The following is an 11,937-nucleotide window of genomic DNA, read 5'->3' on the forward strand; positions in this document are numbered from 1 at the left end:
TCTGAATAAGGTTCACTGGACCTGAAATATTAACTCTACTTTCTCTCTACAGATGCTGTCAGACCTGCTAATTCTCTTACAACAATTTCTGTTTTTATTTCATCACAATGAAACACAATGAATGTTGGTTGCACTCAATTGAGTCCCAGCCTTTTCCAACTCATACACAACACTTTGTCTAAGATTTGTTTTCACTGATAATTGTTAATTTTATACAATTGTTTATCCTTTTACATTTTTACACTAAACTATATCTCCCAAGTCTTTAATTTTAAAAATTTGCTTGATTTGGAGATCTTACCATTCTCACAAAAGTGATGTCTTCAGCCTTGGGGGAATAGTCAATTCTTGGGTAGAAGTCTTGGACTGTCATTCCCACTCATCTGAAGTCTAAGGTTCTATTTTGAATTGCGTGACCTTGAATGTCTTGTATTTCTTGCACAGAGAATGCCATCTTTGTTAGAGAGCATGCTTTTCTCTTGGCAATCTCTTTCATCTGGAGACATTACTTACCTCTTTGTAGTGCTTTCTGCCACAGAGTTGTATGCACTACATCTTTAAATTTGTCTCAATGAATATTTGTTTTCAAATCTGCCTGTAGATCTGTGCTGAATTAGGTAAAACAAATACTTTCATTTGCTGATTAGTTCGGACATTCTTAATCAACTTCAGTGATTGAATTATTGGTGAAATCAACTGTTCACTTCCTCAGTTATGCTACATGAAGATTCCTTTGCTTGATGTGATGTCCATTATGGTTGTTGAGGATTCTTCTATGGGAGATATTGGAAGTATGATGTTCCACTTGAACTGGAAGTATGATGTTCCACTTGAACTTGTCCCATTCTAGTCACTTCATACTCCACGTGACTTGCATTTGCCAGAACTAGTTATTTACTGTGCTGTGTTGCAATATGACTCAATTCAATTGTGGTTGCTTCTAGTGTCTCTAATCAGCATACTGTCAGTTGTTGTCTCTTTGTCTTTTTACTTGAAATTTATGGTCTCTTAAAATCTGAACTCTCATCAGTGTTGACAGCAGTGGAAAATATTTCTGACAAACCAGCATAGTCACAGCTTTCTATTACAATGACAGTGTTGACAGTTAACCTCAGGAAATTCCAATTTGTTTTTAGGTTTCACCATGAGCATAAAATCTTAACTATTTCTTCTTATATTCCTTCTTGCTTTTGAATGACTTTGAATTCAATGCAAACGTTTCTACTTAGAAGTGACAGTTTCTGCTTGTGAAATACATATGGATTTTCTGGTATTTTATATCCCTAATATTGGAGAATTGATTATTACATAGTTTTAACATTAAGTGCATTGCCTTGGACCATATAATTTCACTCTTGTCTGCTGTAAGTAGTATTTAGTCAACCAGGACTCACTGTCTGATAAAAACAGAAAGGGCAGAAAAATCTCAGAAGGCTTGGCAACATCTGAGGAAATAGAAATAAAGTTAACATTTTGATTCCAACATGACTTCTTTGAAGAAGATATGTTATATTGAATCAAAATGTTAAGTCTTTCTCCCTCCATAGATGCCACCAAGCGTGAGTTTCTCCAGCACTTCGTTTTTATTTCAAATCACCAACCTCAGACTTTGATATTGTGATATATACTACCATATCTAACTTGCAATTTGTGAGATGCCCTTTTATATTAATGGCAGCTTGCTAGAGTGGCATCATGGCTCAGTGGTCAGCACTGCTGCCTCATACTGCCGGGGACCTAGGTACAATTCAAGCCTCTGGACACGGTCTGTGTGGAGTTTGCGCATTCTCCCTGCGTCTGTATGTGTCCGTCTGGGTGCTCTGGTCTCTTCCCACAGGCCAAATTAGGTGATTTGGCCATGCTAAATTGCCCGTTAGGTGGATTAGCCACGGGATATACAGGGTTACAGGTTTAGGTTAGGGGGTTGAGTCAGGGTGGGATGCTCTTCACAGAGTTGGTGTGGATGTGTTGGACTGAATGGCCTATTTCCACACTGTAGGGATTCTATGAAAGTAATTGGTCTGAGTCATCAATTTTGCCTTGTAAAACTTGGAGTTTACATTCTGTTGGTGAATGATCTACCTGATTTATTCTTTGTGTAGGTTTGGTGTTTTTTTTTGGTTTTTAGCTTTCCCTGGCTGCATCCTGCTTCATCATATTTTCAGTAAAATAATTTGGTTCTTACAGTTAGACACTATTTGAGCTTTCTTTGCTCCACAGTAAGAAACTCCAATGTCTAGTGTCTATATTGCCCGCTGCACTGTTTATTAAGTATATCTTCTGTGGTTCTCTACCTTAAGAAATAGAATTGACTCCGAAGGTCTCCTGCATGGTTTGTTTTCCCCTTAGGACCTCTACATCTGTGTTGTCTTCTGGACCTAAAGTAATTCACTGTCTGAAGCGAACTCCAGAAGACTGCCGAAGAAGTGGAAAGAGATGGCAGATAGGTACAGTAATACTGGCTTGGTGTGTAATACTCATGGGAATGGGATACTTTTATTTCAGACACTAATATTATGATAATTCCACAAAAGTAAAACAGGTATGTCATATATCAGCTAGTGCCTGGGTATGGTGGCTCGGTGGTTAGCATTGCTGCCTGACAGCACCAGGGACCCAGGTTCGATGCCACCTTCAGGCAACTGGGTGGGGCTCACAGATCCTCCCCATGAGTGCATGGGTTTCCTCCAAGTGCTCTGGTTTCCTCCAAAGATGTGCAGGTTGGTTGGTTTGGGCATGCTAAATTGCTCTTAGTGTCCAGGGATGTGCAGGCTAGTTGGGTTAGCTAAGGGAAATTTGGGCTTACAGGGATAGTGTAGGGGGTGTGGGTCTGGGTGGGATGCTCTTTAGAGGGTCAGTGTGGACTCAATGGGTCAAATGGCCTGCTTCCACACTGTAGGGATTCTTCAATGAAAAATGTTACGTCCCTGGTGCAAGGGTTAAGAATGTCTTGGAGTGGCTACAGGGACATTCTGGAAGGGGAGAATGAACAGCCAGCAATCATGGTGCAGATTGGTACCAATGATATAGATTAAAAAATGGGACGGTGTCCTACAAGCTGAATTTAGGGAGTTAGGAGTTAAACTATAAAGTAGGACCTCAAAACTGGTAATCTCAGGATTGCTAACTGTCCCATGTACTAGTTAGAATAGGAATGGAAGGATAGCTAAGAGGGCTTAGCTTGAGGAATGGTGCAAGATGGAGGGATTCAAATTCCTGCGACAATGGAAATAGTTCTTGGGGATGTGGGACTAGTACAAACCGGACAGTCTGCACCCAGGCAGGACTGGAACCGATGAACACGGGGGAGTGTTTGCTAGTGCTGTTGGGCAGAGATGACAGGGGAATGGGAACCAATGCAGGAAGTCAGAGGAAAGTAAAGTGGGGGCAGAAACAAAAGGCAGTAAGGGGACAAGTGAAAGTGGAGGGCAGAACCAAAGACAAAAATCAAAAAGGGCCATATTACATCAAATTTCTAGAAGATCAATAAATGTCAAAAAAATGAGCCTGAAGGTTCCATGTCTCAATATGAGGACCATTTCTAATAAGGTGGATGAATTAACTGCACAGACAGTTGATGGATATGATATAATTGGGGTCAACCCCAAAGGTGGCTGAATCGTGGCCAACAAGGGAAGTCACGGGTAGTGGTAAAGCCAAACAGGAGGTGTATAAAATGGCCAAGACATAACAACAAACCTGAGGACTGGTTAAAAATTAACATTCAGCAGAGGAGGACTTAATTCTGAAGAGGAAAATAGAGTAAGTTTGAGGAATACATAAAAACTGACTGCAAAATTGTCTGTGGATGTACGAAAAGAAAGAGATTGATGAAGTTCAAATATTACAGTCAGACAACCCTAACGTTAAAACCAAGTGAATTTAAAATGAGCAACAAAGATATAGAACAAATATTTTGGATCTGTCTTCATTAAGGGGGTCACAAATAACCTTCTGGAATGCTGTAGAACAGAGAGTCAAGCATAAAGGAGCAACTGAAGGAAATCCTTATTAGTCAGAAAAACTCAATAAGGCCCCCGTGCCTGATACTCTCCCAGCCAGAGTACTTAAGGAAGTGGCCGTAGAAATAGTGGATATGCATTGGCGATCATTTTACAGGATTCTATTGACTCTGGATGCGTTTCAATTCTTAAATCTTAAAGTTTTTTTCTCCAGTATAAAAATTTACCTCATGACAGCAGCGGCTCCCTTGTTTTCAGTGGCAGCAGCGCGAGCCAGACTGCCGACAGGAAGGTAGGGTGTTTCCTCCTCCAGTATAAAACCTACCTCGAACAGCAGCGGCCCTCTTGTTTTCAGCTGTAGGTGTGTGGAGAGAACAAGAGCCAGTAACTGATATACTCGGGCATTGGCTAAACCCAAGCACTACACATGTAGTGTCCCACCCATCCTCCTTCTCTAACCAAAAAAAAAATGACAGTGTGGAGGACCATTCAGGTAAGGTTTCGTTTTTTAATTCTTCTGGGAATCTAGAGTAGAGGGAATGGAAACTAGGGCAAGTACATGCTCCTCTTGCAGGATGTGGGAGGTCACAGCTGGTGTCCCCTCTGACTTCACCTGCGAGAAGTGCACCCAACTCCAGCTCCTCACAAACTGTGTTAGGGAATTGGAGCTGGAGATGAATGAACTCCAGATCATTCGGGAGGCTGAGGGGGTGATAGAGAGGAGTTATAGGGAGGTGGTCACACCCAAGGTACAGGAAATGGTAGCTGGGTGACTGTCAGAAAGGGAACAGTGCAGGGATCCCCTGTGGCTATTCCCCTCAATAATTAGTATGCCGTTTTGGATACTGTTGGGGATGACGACCTACCAGAGGAAGGCCATAGTGGACAGATCTCTGGCTCTGAGCCTGGCCCTGTGGCACAGAAGGGAAGGGGGAGCATAGAAGAACTGTTGTAGTGGGGGATTCGATAGTAAGAGGCATAGACAGGAGGTTTTGTGGATGGGAACAAGATGAACAGATGGTATGTTGCCTCCTGGGTGCCAGCGCCTGTGTTGTCTCGGATTGTGTCTTCAAGATCCTTAAGGGGGGAGGGTGAGCAACCAGCAGTCATGGTACACATCGGTACCAATGACACAGGTAGAAAAAGGACAGAGAATGTGAAAAATGAGCTCAAGCCCAGGACAAACAGGGTCGTTATCTCTGATTACTACCAGTGTCAGGTGATAACGAAGTAAGAAATAGGGAGAGAGTGTGGCTAAATATGTGGCTACAGGCCTGGTGTAGGAGGAAGGACTTCCATTATGGATTAGATTCCCTACAGTGTGGAAACAGGCCCTTCGGCCCAACAAGTCCACACCACCCCTTGAAGCATCCCACCCAGACCCATCCCCCTATAACCCACACACCACTGAACACTACGGGCAATTTAGCATGGCTGATCCACCTAACCTGCACATCTTTGGACTGTGGGAGGAAACCGGAGCACCCAGATGAAACCCATGCAGACGTGGAGAGAATGTGCAAACTCTGCACAGACAGTCGCCCAAGGCTGGAATCGAACATGGGTCCCTGGTGCTTGTGCCGTGCCACCCTAAATTATTGTGTGGATAATTGGAACACATTCTGGGGAAAGTGGGACGTGTACGGTAAGGATGGGTTGCACCTGAACCAGAAGGGGACAAATATCCTGGGAGGGACATTTGCTCAAGCTATACAGGATGGTTTAAACTAGGTTGGTAGTCGGTGGGGAACTGAATTTGTAATTAAGCGGACGAGGTATTCAGCCTTCCAACAGGCAGAACAGGGAGTGAGGTTGTTTATAAAGAAATGCGGTTGATGGAGCATAATTGTGGACACAGGGATGGTTTGAGGTGTGTATACTTCAGTGTTAGAAGTGTCAGAAATAAGGCAGATGAACTTAGAGCATGGGTGGGTACTTGGAACTACGATGTTGTGGCCATTACAGAAACTTGGGTAACTCAGGGACAGGAATGGTTGTTGGAAGTTCCGGGATTTAAGTACCTTAAAAGAAATAGGGAGAGTGGAAAAAGAGGCAGGGGAGTGACATTACTAGTCAGGGCTAGTATAGCAGCTACTGAAAGGCAGTTTGAGAATGATATGTCTACAGAGTCAGTTTGGGTTGAGTCCAGAACAAGAAAAGAGCAGTCACTTTGTTGGGGATTTTTTACAGACCCTCTGACAGTTACAGAGGAGTGGATTGGGAGGCAGATATTGGAAAGGTGCAGAAGTCACAGGATTGTAGTCATGGGTGATGTAAACTTTCCAAATATTGATTGGAAACATTTTAGTTGTAATAGTATAGATGGAGCAGATTTTATGCAGTGCATTCAGGAAGGATTCCTGACACACTACGTAGACAGACCAACACGAGGAGAGGCCACTTTGGATTTGGTGCTTGACAATGAGCCGGGCCAAGTGTTAGACCTGTTGGTAAGAGAGCATTTTGGAGGTAGTGATCATAACTCTGTTACTTTTACAATAGGCATCGAACAGGATAGATACAGCAGGGTAAGGTTTGTAATTGGTGGAAGGGTAATTACTATTTTGTTAGGCAAGAACATAACATAAATTGGGAATAGATGCAGTCAGGGTAAAGGACTATTCAAATGTGGAGATTGTTTAAGGAATGTATGCTGCTCGATATGTTTGTCCCTAGTAGGCAGGGAAGATGAGGTCCAAAGGGATACAAGTTATCCAGGAAGGAGCTGAAGAAAGAGCTTAGAAGACCTATAAGGAGACATGAGAAAACCTTGGCAGATAGGATCAAGGAAAACTCCAAGGCTTTTTACACATACATGAGGGATAAGAGAATGACCAGAGAAAGGGTAGGGCCAATCAAGGATTGTAAAGGGAATTTGTACACGGAGCCTAAAGAAATAGGAGAGTTCCTTAATGAATACTTTTCTTTGGTATTCACAACTGAAAGGGACCTAGTTGTAGAGGACGACAGTGTGAAACAGGGTGGAAAGCTAGAGAAGGTCGATATTAGTTAGGAAGATAGATAAGTCCCCCAGGCCTGATTGGATTTATCCAAGGATTCTATTGGAAGCAAGGGAAGAGATCACAGGGCCTTTGGAGATGATCTTTTCGTCCTCACTGTCCATGGGAATAGTGCCGGAACATTGGACAGAGGCCAAAGTCATTCCCTTGTTCAAAAAAGGGAATAGGGATAAGCCTGGAAATTACAGGCCAGTTAGTCTTACGTCAGTGGTGGGCAAATTATTGGAAAGGGCTCTGAGAGATAGGATCACTTGGATAGACACAGTTTGATTTGTGACAGTCAGCATGGATTTGTGAGGGGTAGATCATGCTTCACAAACCTTATTGAATTCTTTGAAGAGGTGACCAAACGCATGGATGAAGGTTGAGCAGTGGATGTAGTATACATGGATTTAAGTAAGGCGTTTGATAAGGTTCCCCATTGTAGGCTCATGTAGAAGGTAAGGAGGCATGGGATAGGGGGAAATGTGGCAGATTGGATTCAGAATTCGCTGACCCTTAGAAGACAAAGGGTGGTAGCAGACGGAAAATATTCAACATCGTGCTCAGTTACAAATGATGTGCCACAAGGGTCTGTTCTGGGTCCTCTTCTATTTGGACAGTGCATCAGGCTGTTCTCTGTTACAAAGGAACATTGATAAGATGCAGAGCTGGACTGAGAAATGGCAAATGTAGTTTAACCCTGAGAAGTGTAAGGTGAATTGTTTGTATTTGCATAATACCCTTGTACAGTTAGGGTAAGCAGAGCCTCTTTCCGACCTTGCCAATTTTCAACTTTCCAACAGCCATAGTGACAGAAGTAATTCCTGAAAAATGTGGTGCTGGTCTGTGATTCTGCAATAATGCTGTGATGAATATCAATATGAAGTGCACTCTTTATTATTAACTTTGAAACACGAGTGTGTGATGCTAAACACATAAACACATTTGTGCCAGAGGCACAAATTATATATGTCCCCACTTTGGCATATTGAGTGAGGGCGATCTTCTTTGAGTGCCCAGATGAACATTAACTGCTACCTAATTGTTTGTCATTGAAGCAGGTTTCAAAAGTCTGCTCTTCTTGCTTTAGATTCCTAAAGAGTTTGTAACATCAAACTGTATGTGGAAGTAAGATAATACCATGCAAGAACTGTGACAAACACTACATTGGACAAACAGGCAGAAAGCTAGCCACCAGGATACATGAACATCAATTAGCCACAAAACGACATGACCCACTGCCACTAGTATCCTTACATACAGATGAGGAAGGACACATCTTTGATTGGGACAACACATCTATCCTGGGACAAGCCAAACAGAGACACGCATGAGAATTCCTAGAAGCATGACATTCCAACCAGAACTCCATCAACAAACACATTGATTTGGAGCCAATGTACCATCCCCTGAGAAAAAGAACAGGAAATGACATCACCAACACAGGAAATGACACCACCAACCCAAGGAAACCTAAACAGATAAATAGAAAGCGGGACATAACACCAGCGCTTCACTGGACGCCCACTGATGATGCTACCTAGAATGGTGACGAAATGTCTGAAAACGAACCTTCCAGCTCAGCGAGCAAACTCACATCCAGAACCTCAACCTGAGCTACAAATCTTCTCAAAACTCGCTAACAGAAGCATCAAGCCCAGATTAGTTCATCAGCTATAAACATGTCTCCCTGACTATGATTTCCCACTGGCTTATTTCTCATTGCAACTGATCATACATATTTTCTAATGACCACACTCCTACTGACCCCAGTAGCTAAAGCAAGTGACTCGCGTACCGCACCTCAAGTAGGACATTGACAAGGTGGTGGTGTGAGAAGATAGGTGGCAGATGAGTTTCCTTGCAGAAAAGTGTGAGGTGATGCATTTTCGTAGGAAGAATATTGAAAGACAATACAAAATAGAGGTACAATTCCAAGGCTGGCGGGGGGGAGCTACAAGAGCAGAGGGACCTGAGGATATGCGTAAACAGATCATTGAAAGTGGCAGGACAGTACAAGAGTAGCAAGTAGGGGGATAAAGTACAAGAACAAAGAGGTAAAACCTTAGCTAGAATACTATGTACAGATGTAGGCACCCCATTCAAGGGAGGATGTGAAGAGATTGGAGAGAGCACAGAATCAGTTTGCAAGAGTTGTTCCAGAGATGATAAACTACAGTTTCAGCTTGAGATTCGATTGTAATAATTGGGACTGTTCTCCTTGAAGTGTATAAAAATAAGAGGAGATTGGACAGACATTTTCAAAATCACGAACAGGCTGGATAGAGTGGAAAGAGAGAAACTGTTCTCACTTTTAAAAGGAACACAAATGAAATGACATAGATTTAAGAAGCAAAGGTACTGTAAGAAAAACGTCTCCACTCAGTGAGTTGTTAGGGTACAGAATGCACTGCCTGGAAATGTGGTGGAGGCAAATTCAACTGAGGCACTCAAGAGGACATTATGTGATTGTTCGGATAAAAATAATATGCAAGGATATTTGGGGAGAAGGGAACCCTTTAAGAGCACAGATAGGCAAAGGGATCTGGGTGTACAGATCACTGAAAGTGGCAATGCAGGTGGAGAAAGTGGTCAACCAGGCACATGGCATGCTTGCCTTCATCAGCTGACGAGCTGAGTTTAAAAATTGGTGGGTAACATTGCAGTTTTATAGAAACTTAGGCCGCATTTGGAATATTGTGTTCAATTCTGGTCACCACACTGCCAGAAGGATGTGATGGCTTTGGAGAAGGTACAGAAAAGATTAACCTGGATGTTGCCTGGTATGGAGGGCATTAGCTATGAGGAGAGATTGGAGAAAATTTGGTTGTTCTCACTGGAACAACGGAGGTTGAGGGGCGAACTGATAGGATGGGAATAGAGGGATAAGATCCTCAAAAGGGTAGAGGGGTTTTAGTTGTGACGGGCAGCATGTCGGTGGAAGGCTGAAGGGCATGTTCCTGTGCAGTTCTTTGTTCTTAGGAAAGCAGGAGAGAAATTGGGCAGCTCAGTGGCTCAGAGCTTAGCACTGCAGCCTCACAGCGCCAGGGACCAGGGTTTGATTCCAGCCTCGGGCAACTGTCTGTGTGGAGTTTGCACATTCTCCCTGTGTCTGCGTGGTGCTCCGGTTTCCTCCCACAGTCCAAAGATGTGCAGTCTAGGTGGATTGGCTATGCTAAATTGCCTGTAGTGTTCAGGGGTGTGTGGGTTATAGGGGGATGCGTCTGGGTGGGATGCTCCATAGGGTGGTGTGGACTTGTTGGGCTGAAGGGCCTGTTTCCACACTGTAGGGAATCTAATCTAAAAAACATTACATCATTATGCTCATTTAATCATCCAGTGCAGGTATGGGCCAAATGGCCTCTTGCACTGTAACACTGACTGTAATTCTGTGAAACCAGTGCCATTTCTTCCCATGGACAGTCAATGTCTTTCAGCGGTTCATGTATGAGACATTCCTGTCCTCTTTCAGCTATGCCTTGCACAAGACTCACTTCACTGAGCTCTTGAGAATAGCACCCAGGAACCAATCCTTTCCCCTCTTTCATTCTATGGATGTGAAATATTGCCCATTGGCATCTCAATTGAGAATGGACTTGGATCTTACCTTCTTGGTGTAACTGAATGTTATGATTACTGAGTCATCAAAGCTGTGGAAGATACCTGATACTGCTTTGCTGCACAATTCTACTGATAGTACTTATTCTCCCATTACTTACCTGGTTACAAGACCATTCTGCCCCTCAGACATCAATTAGCTCAGGTGGCTGGTTTGCAAAGCTGAGTGAAGCAAACATCAAGGGTTCAAATCCAAAACAAGCAGAGATCACCCATGACAGGGCAGTCCTCTCAATCTTCTGTACCCTCACTCTATATCCTTTTTGCCACATCTCTGATATCATCTATTCTCTTGCTCTATATTATCTATACATCACTCTATATTCTCTATACTTTTGTTCTATGCCCTCTATACCCCTGCTGTATATCCTTAAACTCTTGGAGAAAATAAGGACTGCAGGTTCTGTATGCCCGAATCTATAGGTGTGAGACTAGAAAAGCACAGCAGGTCAGATAGCGTCAGTGGAGCAGGAAAGTGCTAGACGAACCATTGATCTGCTGTGCTTTTCCAGCCTCCCCTGTACCCTGGCTCTTCTTCTTGTATGTCATCACTCTAATATCCGCTGTTTTATATCTTCTACATCTTTATATCTCTGCTCTTATTTCCATTCTCTCACTGCTCTATACCTTCACTCTGTTTTCCCTACACTCCTGCTCTATACTTCCCATATTTTTGCTCTTATATTTACTATACCCCTGCTCTATACCCTGACTCTATACACCATACACCGGCTCTTATATCCTCTATGCCCTTACCCTATATCCTCTGTGCCCCACTCTATAACCGCTTTAGCCTTGCTCTATACCCTTTCTCTATCGCCTCATAGTGTACTCTTAAGTGGCAGAACATATTAATCTCAGATATTATATTATAAATTAAGCGAGCATCTACTTTTTGAGGGATAAAGTGTTCCCTAGTTTCTTTTCTGAAAGATCAGTTTAAGGAATACTGCAACAGTAGGTTCTGTATCCTAGACTCCATCATCAGCAGATAGCATTTCACTCTTCACCTTTTGATGCTATCGTTTCATTATAAATGCTTCAGTGAAGACAGTTGGTCCTGTCCCTGGAGTGGCTCAAAGCCCAGCTTTCAACAATGTGCTGGGCGCAATCCTCTTTACATTCTTAGTATCTTGACCTGATAGCCTAAATTGGAAGTATGTGTTTGTCAAACTTTCCCCAAAATAGAGGCAATGACTGTAATTAAACCCAGAAACAAATACATCCAAGGGAGACTGAACAGTCATTTAGAACGAACCTTCATTCACTTCCGATTCATCATCATCTTGAACAGGTGGTCCTCCAGTCAAAAGGGCATACGAACAGTAAATTAGACATGCACTCAGCAGTGTTGC

This window comes from Stegostoma tigrinum, chromosome 36 (genome assembly GCF_030684315.1).
Source record: "Stegostoma tigrinum isolate sSteTig4 chromosome 36, sSteTig4.hap1, whole genome shotgun sequence".
In the NCBI taxonomy this organism is placed as follows: Eukaryota; Metazoa; Chordata; class Chondrichthyes; order Orectolobiformes; family Stegostomatidae; genus Stegostoma; species Stegostoma tigrinum.